Here is a 14,469-nt window from a genome sequence, read left to right as displayed (position 1 = left end):
TTGCACCAACAATGATGATTTTTAGTGTGTTTGTTGATGTTTGTATTGCAAAATATGTTGAATTTGGTTATAGTGTTGTTGTTGCTTCATACTTTGTTTTCCTAGAAGTTGTTAGTGAAGAATTGATGGCTATATTTGAGACAGTTGCTGAAGTTTGTGATTCAGAAGAGGCTATTGCTGTTGTTGGAGGTGATGTTGATAAATTTGATGTTGTGAATTCTATTGTCGTTATTGTAAATGCCTAAATCGATGGTGGCATTATAGTAACATGGCATGTCATTCTTATGAATGATGTTTCTTACCATGTAGCATCGCAACAAATGGTTTTGTCTTAAATTCTCAAAATATGGGATGAACTTGTGAATTCTGAAATTTTCCAAAATTCCCAAAAATGATTTGTAAAAGTAGAATGCATAGTGAAGGAAACAAATTTGAGGATGCAACAAATTACAAATAACTCGTAGGAAGTCTCAACTACTTGACTGCTACTAGACCAAACATTTACTTTGTTGTTGAAATCCTCTCCATGTTTATGCAAAAGCCTTGTTAGGGCCATTGGTCTGCGACAAAAAGAGTTTTAAAGTACTTGAAGGGAACTCAAAACTTTGGACTCAAGTATGCATAGGTGGATGACTTCAACTATATTGGATACTCAAATTTAGATTTTGTTGGAGATAAAAAAATTGGAGTATCTACTTCAGGTTATTTTATGAGTGTCGGATCAATAACTATCTCCTGGAGGTCACAAAAGCAATCAATTCCAACAAATTCCACAACGAAGGAAGAATATGTGGCAGTGGTTGAAGAAACAAAGGAAATTATGTGGCTCAAGAAATTTCTGAAAGATTTGCAAGAGAAACAAGTGCATTCAACTTCTCTTTTGAGTGGCAACAATTATCCAATAAAGTTGGCCAAGAACCCAAAGTTCCATGATTGAACCAAGTAGGTCAATACAAAATATCTGCTGATTTGACATCATGTTGAGGCCAAAACTATCCACCTATGACATCATTACAGAAATGAGAAAATTGCAAACATCTTCACCAAAGTGCTTGGAAGAGAAAAGTTTGAAAGATTCAGAATCATGTTTGGACTCACCAACATTAGTTCATATTAATGGGGGAAATGTTGAAACCTAATCCTAAGGGATTGAGAAATTAGTTTAGTTATTGTAAATAGTAAAATAAAGATACATTTGAAGATGAATCCCAATAGTCTCCCTCTCTTCACATACTCTTAATGAAAATTATCAATTCATGGAGTTACTCACTTAACGTGGCACTTCAAAAGACTTACACAAAGCAATAAGAAGTAACTTGTTTAGATGATCAATTAATGCTACTTTATTTGGATTAACTCATTTACATTTCATGAACTGATATAAAAAGTATTTAGTAAAGATTAAAAGTATAAATTTTAGGCATTGGTTAAATATTAGATTTATTTTCCACTTAAAATCTCTTTAGCAAAGTGTGACTTAAAACTTGCTAGTTGATTTACATAGTTGTTTTCCATCCTTAACATACTCTACAATTTTGAGGATTCAAAACATCAAGAACTCAAAACATCAAGTTCTTCCAAAATTCTCTAACTAAGTTTAGCAAGTTTCTTGATTTATATATAAGATTTATTATTATTTTTATTGAATCTCTTATAAATGCTTTTTCTTCCTTCCTAATTTATTTATTCTAATCTTTTAAACAAATATAAGATCTTTAGTCTAATCGTTTATGTCTGGATTTAATTTATTCAAATTTAGTTTTTTATTTTTATTAAAGTTAATAATATTTTTCTATACTAATTGCTTTAATTAGAAAATATTTATTTAAATATTTGTCTAAGACTTATTTTAATTTAAGGTGGACAAGGATCTGTTGTCATTTATTTTTTATCTTTTAATTGCGAATCTATTTTCAAAAGAATATGCTCACCATATTCCCCTAAAAATATTCCAATTCTAATAATCCCCTAACGAATGAATTTCGAAAAGAAAATCTCTGGTTCTCCACATTCCACTACGGCATTACATAGGTTCTCCACATTCCATTGCAGCCTTACATAATTAGCATCACCATTACCAGAGACATTTTACAGGGTTAAAATATGTAGAGAATGATCTCTGACATGTCAAAGCAATAAAGATTTCCTAGCCTTCACTTTACATTTTTATTTCAACGTTTTAAATTCTACGGACTTCATACACGAAGGATTAGTGGGGTGGGATTTGATTTTTTTATTAAAAAGTACCGCACAAACTGCAATAAGAGGTTTTTCTATTATTCTGTTTTTTTAAACTATTTTCTTAGTTCTGGTATCTACAGATTGTTAAAAGAGATGTTAGAGTTTTTTTTGTTGTTTTGTTACTTTATTCATTTTCTAGTTATAGAATAAACAGAGTGTTTTACTAAAAAAATTGTCTTAGTTCTGGTATCTACAGATTGTTAAAAGAGATGTTAGAGTTTTTTTTTGTTGTTTTGTTCCTTTATTCATTTTCTAGTTATAGAATAAACAGAGTGTTTTACTAAAAAAAAATTGTCTTAGTTCTGGTATCTACAGATTGTTAAAAGAGATGTTAGAGTTTTTTTTGTTGTTTTGTTCCTTTATTCATTTTCTAGTTATAGAATAAACAGAGTGTTTTACTAAAAAAATTGCATATAATTTAAATGATTTTTTTTATGGAAGAGTTTACCACAATATCATTTTTTATATGTAAACAATATACAAATATGAGTTTTCACAAATAAAACATCGACATCTTTTATTTGACAAATCAATGTCACTTTAAAAATTAATCTCTTCAAAACTTGATAATAAATTTATACAATTAAGCTTGGTGATGTATTGCACACCCTTAAACATTCACTGGATTATCATTGATATTCAAGAATTTAAATAAAGTTTACTATTTTTATCATAGAGGAAATGTCTTTTAAAATAATAATAATATTATATTAAATGTATTAAATAGGTTTGTTTCTTGTTTTACACATATTGATATATAATATTTAAAATGATATAATATTAATAATAAAATATTTCTATGCTAATTATAAATGAAATATTTTAATTATATCAATTTTGTTTTTAAAAAGTGATAAAAGTAATTGAGAATAAAAAATTTTCCATACTTTTATTTTCCAATAGCTGAGAGTCATTTAACTTTCTTTATTCAAGGTTGAAATAAAATATTCAAATATTCTTATTCACTAATATTTCAATATTAACTTAATCTCTGTATAGAGAAAGTGAGGAAATTTAAAAAAAATAAAATTTATTTTAATCAAAAATAAAATATTTCAAAGATAGATATAAATATTTTGATGTGAAAAATATAATCATAGACAAAATATTTTAATGTTTATACTAAATAAAAATTTTGAATGTTAACTATCCATATAATATTCAAAGCAACTAAAAGTAAAGCAAATCTTTTTTATAGTTAAAGCATTTTATTGGTGAGTAGAATAGAAAGTAAAGCAAAATTTTTTTATAGTTAAAATATTTTATTGGTGAAGAGAATAGAAAGTGATGAGGTGTGGTGTCAAGGACAAGGGTTCGAAATTCCATTGGAAAAAAATTAGTCATACTAACTGTTGGTGTTTCATGACTCACAAAATTTAACAAACAAAAAAATTATTAACTCTTTCTTTTTTATATATATATATATATATATTACAATTATCTATAAAATATGTTAATTACATTAAAAAACAATAAAAAATAATTAAACAAATATTCATATAATTCACTTACAATTTTTACACACCATCCCAACATCAAAATATTTTATTTTATTTAAGCGCTCGATATACCTTGTTATAAATAAATTTTATAAAAAACAATCATTATTTTGACGGAACAATGCCAAGACCGCTGGATTGTCAGTATCATAGATTAACCGTTTACTCAACTGAGCTAACAATGTATTCTGAATTCTGATATTAAGAAAAATGTTGAGAGGTTGCTTTTGACGTCGGTGAAGATTCTGACCTGTTACCGCTTTCATAAATTCCTCTTAAATCCTCATTCTAACTGATAAATCGAATCCATTTTGCCTCGCTGGGCACACCTCCATTCACAATGCTGAGCAGATAGTACCCCGAAGGAGCCGCCACTGCTCTTGGTGGAGCCGTCAAACCAACTAAATATCCGCCCTTACCCTTGACAATCGGCGTGGCTGCAAGTGAGAGCATTCTCTGGTTCATGGACCAACTGTGCGTTGTGAAGGGCGGGGCGTATGCATTAAATTTTATGTTCTCGCTCGGCCTCCTCGAAAGAGAGAAACGAACGATGAATTTGGACCCGTATTTGATCTCTCTCGTAGAAATGGCAGTGATGTTCACCCTCTTGGTATCGTAATGGGGATGCAGATAGTAAGGAACATACGCTTCCACTCTCAGCTCGGTAGGAAACGGCACACCGGAGAAGCGATATCCATAGTTTGAGTTGCTCCCTGCTACTAAAACACGTCCGTCGGGCAGCACATTGGCAGTGGAATGATACATCCTCGGGATACTAGAGGGAGCCAGGACCCTGAACCTGTTGCCCAATGCCTCTGTAGGTGTGTAGAGAAACGGACTCAATGCCGGCTCCCGGGCAGAATGCCAGCCGGCCGTGCCATTTTTGGCACCGTTGATTATGAGAATCTGGGCAGTGGGGAGAATGAGCATGTCGCCCATGACTCTGGGGCCGGGCATGTCCTCCATCTCCCATTGCGGATTCTGGTACGTGATCTCCATTCTCCGGCAGCTCCTCAACGCCTCCACGAACGTCTGGTTGATGGTAGCCTTTATAAAAGCTCCATCGGGGGCTCCTCCACAGACTAGAATCTCAACCTTCTGGAAACTATTAGCGAATTCGAGCGGAAGCATGACGGAAGAACCAGACGAAGGATAGTTCCGGGCTCCGCCTCCTGGCATTGTGGGGAAGGTTTTGATTACCTGGTTTTTGTTGTAGTCGAAGAGGATGGAATCCTTGTTGGCGAAAATGAAGAGATTGCCGTCTGAAGAGAGGTGGAGGAATGGATAGAGATTGTTCTCCTCTCCCACAGTGTTGGTCTTCGCCAGGAGCGGAAGCTGGAAGGTCCAGTCAGAGGGGGATTTAGGAACGAATTCGTAATTGAAGGATCTGCGCCCCCCTACGACAATGACCCGACCGTCGGGCAAGATCTGGTTAGACGCGTACCATCGGTTGGCAGTGAGCTGCGCCGGCGATTCGATCCAGTTGCAGGTCGCGTCGGAACACGGGGAAAAGAAGCGAATAACTCTTATCCCATTGCTCCATCCGCCGGTCTGAATGAGTGTGCCATTGCTGGCGAAGGCGGCCGAAGAACAAAATGTATCGGTGAGCAGGCGCAGAGGTCTCACACTGTTCGTGGAGATGTCGTACTCGATGGAATGTGCCCAGCAATCTTGCGAGGCGGCAGCGGTGGCGCTGTTGCAGGGTGGGTCTGTTCTCATGATCTGCGACGGACCGGCGAGCGTTTGATCGAAAATGAGGAGCTTATTGGTGTGGGTGAGCATCATATGCATTGCAGAAACTCCTGCATTTTGCAACAGAAGCTCCCATCTGCCTTCGTACATCTGGTGTTCTGAAACTAATCCAGCATAACAATTAACTATCAACAGAGCTTGAATGACTAACAGAGTTCTCAGTCCTTCCATTGTCATGCATGTCCTCCTCCACATTTCGCCTCCGCTGCAATTGAAGTTTTGCAGATAAAATTTAATTCAATTCTTGGCTATAAGTGCTAATTGCCTCTGGAGTCACTTGCACAGCAGCAGCAGGAGCTAAGAGTGTATATATGGGCGTTGGAGAAAGATAGATTGGACACGGCTCAGCTGAGGTGTAATATTTGGATTTTAGAAGAGATAGGGTGAGGGTGCTTTACACAGAATGCCACCGCTGACCGTTGCCTTCTTATGTTGCACTTTGGCGTTCGTGTGGATTCGTAGATATCAAGCAATTTGTCCGCGTTTTGCTCCTGGCCGTCTGAGTCCTTCGCCGCGTTTGGTGAATCTTGTCCACAAATACAAAGAATTTACAGAGTGGAGAATACCAAACCTGTGCATTGATTGTCCGGCAGGCCCCTCGAACGATACCAAACTTGTGAATTGATAAATGTGGTAGGACCGGCGGTTGGACATGCTCCCTGTTATCATTATTTGTTTTATTTGATAAATCGAGCTTTACAAAAGAATTTAGGAAGCGAAACATAAAAAAAACGAGTTGAATAAACGTGTGAGAAACGTGTGAGGTTAGTAGCATTCGAACATTGTTATTACTCAGATGTTCTCGGTTGGCCAAATGTAGCAAAAGACAAAGTGAAATCTGAAAATTTTCATTAGAAATTGAGATTCGGCCAATAGACGATAATTTTATGGTGTCGAGAAATTCATGTCGCTTGGAATTATAGAATTAAATTACAGTGTTAGCTCAGTTGTCAAAGTCTTCGCTCAAACGTAAAAACTGGGCAATATCAGGGTCAGACAAAAGCTGTTCTTACCGTCCGCCAGGAAAAAGTCATTTTAACTTTAATTGTTTAATGGAAACTATAGTCACTATCGTGACATCACAATACGATTTATCAGCATAATTGAAATAATATTTTTTCGTGGCAATTAACGGGTTAAATTAGTAGCGTGATAAGCTATTGGAGGTAGGTTTTGTTATTTTTAAAGTAGGTTGATTTATTATTGTTATTTAAAGAAAATCAAATTATTTTTTTAGTTTATAAGAAGTAGTTTTTATTTTTATTATATGTTTTTGGGTTAAAAGTGAAAAGAGATCAGTGGAGCTAGAGTTAAGATGGATTTAGCCTGGTTACTATTGTAAATCACAAATAAGAAAGAGAAATATTATATAATTAAAAAATATAATATCTAAAATTATTTAACCAATTTAGATCGATTTTAACTTCAAATCTACCAAGCACCAAGGATCGAATCTCTTGAGATGCAAGCCTCTTTTAGAGTGAAAAAATATTTGATTTTTCTTAGCTCTTGGTAGATTGGATAGATATGGAATTAAGATGAATCTAGGATAATTTAATTATCCATTTTATATATAATTATTAATTTTATGCTTTTATTTATTTTTTAATGTAATTTGACTTAGTCAAAATTTTAAAAAAGACATTACATTACATCTCTATTATACCATCATAGATTCATCTTAACTCTGTATCTATCAAGTGTCGAGAGGGATCAAATCTCTGATGTGCAAACCTCTTTTCTGAGTACAAAACTTGAAGGAAGGTTTTCACTCAATTCGTGTCAAAAGTTGATAGATCCAAGTTACTGTAAAAGGTTGACAGATCCGAGTTAAGATGGATCTAGGCTGGTTTAATTATTAATTTTATTTTTTTAGTTTAATTTTTACTTTTATGTAATTTCACTAAGTCAAAATGTTTTAATTAATATTTTTATTTTGTATTTCCATTTTATTTTTATATAATTTGATTGGGTCAAAATGATTACATAACATAATATAACAAGATAAATATTTATAAAGTGTCTTTCAACCCAAAAATGTAATAAAATTAAATTAAAAATATAAATATTTACAAATATTTTGATTGTGAAATGGGAGGGGGTTTTTGGACATGTGGTATTGATGAGCCATGGTATTGGCCCATGATATAGTATGGTTAGTAATATCCATGATAAATTGGGGTCAGTATCCATGGTTCAAAATCTTGTTGTATTGTAAGTATTATTTTAATTGTGAAATAAGAGATGGTTTTTGGGCATGTGGTATTGATGAGTCATCATATTGGCCCATGGTATGATATGGTTAATAATATCCGTGGTAAAGTGGGGGGAATATCTATGGTTAAAATGTTGTGCTCCATGTTAATGGCGGTGTTGATCCAACGCCCCCTGTGTTTTGTGGCATGTACTTAACACTAGCGATGTGTCTGTTTACTAACACCTGCAGGTTTTGGTGTAAGGGCAATAGTAACTACAAGTACCTGGCTCGCGTTGAGGGGGGAGGTCGTTGTGCTCCCCGTTAATGGCGGTGTTGATCCAACGCTCCGTTGTGGCATGTGCTTAACACTAGCGATGTGTCTGTTTACTAACACCTGCAGGTTTTGGTGTAACAGCAATCGTGACTCCAACATAAAAATGTTGTTATGTTTTATGTATTAAGTTTGCGAGGGCTTATTAATGAAATTTGAATATGGTTACAAAATTATTATTAGTTTGGTAAAATGGATCTTAATTTATAGCTATTATTTATATCTGATATATTTTAATGTGATCAAGGTGTAGATATATCTCTAATTATAATTTTTTTTCTTTTAGGTTGTGAAAAGAGAGATGGTTTATGGGCATATTGTATTGTTGAGCCATGACATTGGCCCATGGTATTATAACAAAATATATTTACAAGTTAATAATATCTATGACAAACACATTCTTATATTGTACATTTATTGTAAGTATTAAAGTTTTGATGTGCTTATTAATTAATTTAAATATGGTTCCAGAATCATTATTCTATTATATATATATGAATGATGATTTTCTTTTATCCAAAAAATTATTCATAATTTTATTAATAAAAACAAAATTACAATGTAACAAATTGAATTTTATTATTTTTATTACTTTTAATTTTTTACAAAAACTACAACATCTCCCCTATACTAGGATCTATATTAGTTTTAACGAACATGCAAATGTTTATCAATCCTTTATGGATATCTCCCCTATACTAGGATCTATATTAGTTTTAACGAACATGCAAATGTTTATCAATCCTTTATGGATTATGATTATCAAATCCAAGGACACATCTCCCCTATACTAGGATCTATATTAGTTTTAACGAACATGCAAAAGTTTATCAATCCTTTATGGATATCTCCCCTATACTAGGATCTATATTAGTTTTAACGAACATGCAAATGTTTATCAATCCTTTATGGATTATGATTATCAAATCCAAGAAGGACACTTACGCTAATTTTATGTATGACAATAATAACTTGGAGGAAGTGTATTCTTACAAGTACCTAGGAATTGATATTCATCACAAGCTCAACTGGAACCATAGCATTGAGAAAAGGATTAATGGGGGGTGGAAATCTTATTTTGGTCTTGAAAATAATTGTAAAACAGCAAACCTTCTAATGTGGGATAAAAATAAGTTCCTCTTTGAAACTTTAGTCACTCCTGTTATCTTATATGGCTGTGAGGTTTGGGGTTGCAGCATCTCCAGAGAATCATGGAGAAAGATTGAGCAAATCTAGAAGCGTTTTATAACTTATAACCTGAAAATTAAAAGTAATACACCCTATCCTATTCTCCTTATAGAAGCAGGTATTTCCCCTATTGAGAGCCTAGCTATGATTAGGTTTTTGTTGTACAAGCACAAACTCAATAACATAGACGATCATAGACTTCCTAAGCTAGCTTTAAATTCCAGCCAAACCACTTAAGGTTCAATCGGGGGTGGCAAAAAGACAGAAGGGCCTGGTTAAACTATTGGGAGATCAACGAGAATGATGCATTGCAAAACATAAATAACATTAAAGATATTGTTACTTCTAAGTTCAAAGAAAAAATGTGGTGTGAGAAAGATTTAGCGGCTAAAAGAAAATTAAGCTATTATAAGAAGGTCATCAGCGCCACCCTAGAAGATCAAAAGTATCCCTTTATTTTAACTAGCTCAAAGAAGAAAATTAATATAGCAAAGATTAGAATGAATTCTCATGAGCTCCATAGTGAAACAAGTCGTTGGGTAGTTCCTAAAACGCCATGGATGGAAAGGATCTGCCATATATGTGAGAATAGGAACATCGGGAATGAAAACCACTTCCTCTTAGAGTGCCCCGCGTACAACCACATTAGATCTCAGTTTCACAATCTTTGTTACAATATTGACCTTCCTAGCCTTTTACAATGTCAAAATTATAGTGAGCTCGGTAGGCTTTTCTCTAAGATTTTTCAGCATAGGAATAGAATCTTAAATCAAAATAAATAATTTGTTTCTTTAGGTCGGGTAGACATGTTTGGTCTTAGCGGACGTTAACCATCATCATCATCATCATCAAATTGGACATATTACACCTACACATCACTTCTATATTGGGTTAGAGAGTGTCTCTCTGCGCAACTAGAATGAAGAACGACCATTGACCCAAAAATAATACATAATTATTTGATTTTATTTAATATAATTATTATTTACTTTATTTCCATTTATACTTAATGTGCATTTTAAGTTGGATATCACTAATAAAATTATATATAGTTGAGGTGGTTTCTTACGTACCAAAATGTTTATTTTTTTTTTTTAATTGTAAATTTAAGTTTTAAGTTGTTTTTTCATAATTTTTCATATATATATATGATGATTTTTTAAATTTAAATGCTAATAAAATCTTAGCAATATAAAGAAAATTATAAGAATAAAAATTTACCAATCACTTTTATCTTTATTTTTTTAATATACTTACTGCAAAACTGTATGTTAAATAATTTTAATAATTAGTTTTATTATACTAAAATATATTATAACGATTAAAATAAATCTATTAAATAATATTAATAATGACTAGCTTCAATAATTGTTTATATATATAGAAAGAGAAGACCAATAAGATTGCCTTGCATATTATTGTTGCATTGCTTTTGAATTTTTATCCCAAAAAAAATTAAATGAAGTTCATTATGTCATCGAGGATGGATTTAGTCGATGGAATGACCGAGTATACAATGTAACCATAGTTATTTGTTTAATTATAAATTTGAAAATTTGAATGGCTAGCCCTTTCTTTTTTAAAGATTTTGTTAGTTTAGACTTAGTAAATTCTTTAACGCCAAAACCTATTCTTCATTATATCGTATCTCCTTTTTAAGTGAAATTGGTTGTTAATTTTCCAATAGCGTTACCCACTATTATATATTCCTGATTAGAGCCAAATGACATTATTGAAATTGGCATCACCACCAACCTGATCCATGTGTTTGATCAAATTATGGAAAATCCCTATGCACCTGAGACTAAGAATCCTGAGACTAAGAATGGGCATTGGAAGCAGGGGTTGTGATTTTAAGGGCCAAAATAAAATGAATTTTTGAAAAGGCTAACGTGAGAGCTTTATTCAACACACTTCTCAAAGGTTATTTTGAGCTACATAACCTAGACTATTATTGATAAAGACCACTTACACGTGCTCATGTGTACCTATCCACAAGCCATCCAGGGATAAACCAACTATTAATGGAGGGGATAGTTTGATATTTTGGAAGTGGGTTTTGATGTTCTACATTACCTTTTTATGCTTTTAAATAAATTTGGAATAAATATTAGGATAGCATAGGTTAAAAACACTCGGAAAGAAGGAAAATTTAGGGCACGTACTAAACAAAACTCCTTACAATGACTTTTGATCACGGTACGAATTAGGTCAGGTCACATCCTTGGGTTTGGTTTTGCAATCAACAACCCTCCACCATGAAGAGCCCAAGTTGATTTGACTTCAATTCTGATTATATTTTTTATCTTATCCGAGGATATAATCATCATATATCTTTATGATTCCAGTGCCTTAAGAATCAGTTGCAGGCCAACTATCACCTTGTAATAGTAATTTTGTTAATTAATTAATCAACTCAGTTGGAGGCCAACTATCACCTTATAATAGTAATTTTGTTAATTAATTAATCAACTCATCACATGTTTGAGCCAAGTCTAACGTAATTGTGTGTGGGTGTTATAGTTTATTAATTTGAAAAAAATAAACTATCAAACTATGTAAAACATGATAATCTTAGCACCCACATGTGCATGTCTTCTTCAACAACATGTCAATTCATAATGAATAATAGTGAGTTACTTGTATGAGTTTTAGTAAATGAGCTAGTATCAGTTTATGGTGTTGATTAATAACCAATAACACAAAGTTTACCTAATAGAGGAGGGAGCAAAGATGGTAAGAGCATAACTTATTTCAGTAGCATCATTGACTATGCTAACTAACATAATGCATGAAGGGAACAAAGGAAAAGATAGGATTTCAGGGTGCTCGCAAGATAATGATGGCCTCAAAAGTGGTAATGAGGTTATCATGAATGTGCTCACTTAGGAAAAAGTGTGTATTCTTAAAGATACACATGCATTGCTAATCCTATAACCTTGGGTGCTCCCTGAACCGTCATGCATGCATGCTAGCTTGTATTTTTTAAGAATGCATGCACATTTTCAAAAGGACGCACATTTTTAGGAACATGTGTGTGTTTTTGAAAGTGTGTGCATGATTTCAAGAACGCATGCACATTTTTAGAAGTGCACATGCTTATAAGAGTGTGTGTGTGTTCCTAAAAGCGTGTGCACACTCTTATGTCTATAATCTCTAAGAGGGAAGGCAGGAAGAATAAAGAGACACAGCTAAGAGTGGTTGTTATGAGGGAGTGGTTGAGGGAGGGAGCGGTGGAGGGACAAAGAAAGAGGGAAAGGGATAGGAATGAATCAGAGAGAGAGAGAGAGAGAGAGAGAGAGAGAAGGGGGTGAGAGATGTGAAGAAGAGAGAGAGGGAGTGAAGTAAAGAGGGGAAAACATACATAGAAAGAGAGAGATAGAGAGATATGGGGGAGAGGGAGCGAGAGGTAGAGAGGTGAAGAAACAAGTGAGATAAAGAAAGAGAGGGAGGGAGGTAGATAGAGGGGTAAAGAGAGAAATAAGAGGGGAGACTGGGGAAGGGAGAGAGAGAGAGAGAAATGGAGAGTTGGGGAGAGAGTGAGGGAGTGTGTGTAAGAGAGACGGGGAAGGAATGTTTAAAGATAAGCCGAGGGGAAGAGAGGGAGGGAGGGAAGGAGGGCGGTGAGATAGATAGATCTTTTGGGGTGTTGTTATGAAGGATGGATTGAGGGATGAAGAAAGGGATAGAGAAAGAGAGGAAGGGAGAGGGAAGAAGTTGGACATTTAGGGGGCTTGAACTCGGGAAGAGAGAGAGAGAGGGAGGGAGGGAGCGAGTGATCCTGGTGGATGTTGGTGGCCACCCACTGGTCCCACTTGGACCCCCACAACTGTCTCTTTCAGCTTTTCAGTTTCCTTACTTGTAGCAGAATTTACTATTTTTAGCAATTTTTCGGGTCTTGAAATTCCAGAGCCATTTTGAGGCCCTAAACGACGTTTTTGGGAAATATGGGAGCAACATGGGTCCATGGATTGATGTTGCTCTTCCAAAAGTTGTATTGCTCGGATAAATCTTTCTAATGAGCTATTGTACATGTCATACGAAGATCAAGTGCCAAAGTTACGACCCCGAGAAGTTGATGTACCAACTTACCCAAAACAGGGTCCACAATTTGGCGTTTCATCTTCTAGGGTTAGGTTTTGGGATGTTAAGGGTTTTCCATTATTTCTCAACAATAAGTAGGCCTTTGAGCCTCATTGTAACATAGTTCAGAGGCATGTAGCCGCCACATCTCTTCTCAGAGATAAGCTACCATCGCCCTAGCTGGTTCATTTCCATTTCTGTTTGTAAGCATATTTCAGTATTTTACATTAATGAAATGAAGTATTATTTCCATTGCATATTTGTGTATATGGTTATCTTTGTATCTTTTTGCATTCCTGTTTAAATCTGGATCAGTGGTATCAGAGCGGTCTGCTTTTTCTCTGTTTTTCTTTGCATGTCCCCAACGAGGTCAGGATATAAGGAGTTAGGGCTTGAACTCATCAAACCTTTACAAGACCAGCCTTGAAATCCCAACGGGCTCTCATGGCGGATGAAAAAAAAGACGAGGCAGCAGGAGATCCTATCAAAATCTTGCTCGAAGAAGCCCTCGAGTGACAATGGAACGTGATGATGGACAACTTTGCCCAGATTCTTCAGCGGCTACCAAGAGGCGACGCATCGGCTTCCAACAACTACTCTAGAAATGCCACACCGTTTAAGGTACAAGTTAATTTTGAAATCCCCATCTTCGAGGGTCAAATAGACGCAGAAGTTGTAGATAAATGGTTAAATCTGCTAGATGGGTATTTTTCTGTTTGTCAATTTTCGAGCCGGGAAAATATTTTTTTCGCTCTTCTCAAAGCAGCCCCTCACATCAAGGACTTGTGGGAAACCTACTGCGAGTAGAAGAACGAAACTACAGGCTCACTATTTTCAGCCACACCCACTTGGGACTCATTCCAGGATGCCATCAAGGAGCAGTACTACCCTGTCAAAAGCTATGAGGACAAATACATCAAATGGACCACACTACGATAGGGAAGGGACTAAGATGTGCCAGAGTTCACAAACATTTTTCATACCCTTCGCATACAGTTGGGTATCAAGGACTCTGAGCTGCATTTGGTACTCAAAAATCATGGCTGCCTACACAGATACATCTAGGAAGATATGGAGTTCCTGAACGTATCTTCTCTCGACACAGCGTATCGATACGCTGTCAAAATCAAGTAAAATTTCAAACAGAAGAAGCAAGACTTTGGATCTGCAAATCCGAA

At 34.8% G+C, this 14,469-nt stretch overlaps 1 pseudogene; it reads right to left on the bottom strand.

Annotated features, from left to right (window-relative positions):
* Positions 1–3,821: 3,821 nt before the first annotated feature.
* LOC149172645 (aldehyde oxidase GLOX pseudogene) lies at positions 3,822–5,859 on the bottom strand (annotated as a pseudogene).
* Between the last annotated feature and the right edge of the window lie 8,610 nt (positions 5,860–14,469).

Source organism: Pinus tabuliformis, chromosome 4_2 (assembly GCF_031772625.1).
Source record: "Pinus tabuliformis cultivar Carrire ecotype Pingquan chromosome 4_2, CPIR1, whole genome shotgun sequence".
NCBI lineage: Eukaryota > Viridiplantae > Streptophyta > Pinopsida > Pinales > Pinaceae > Pinus > Pinus tabuliformis.
The sequence above is the reverse complement of the archived record's forward strand: the minus strand, read 5'-3'. Positions and strand labels throughout refer to the sequence as shown.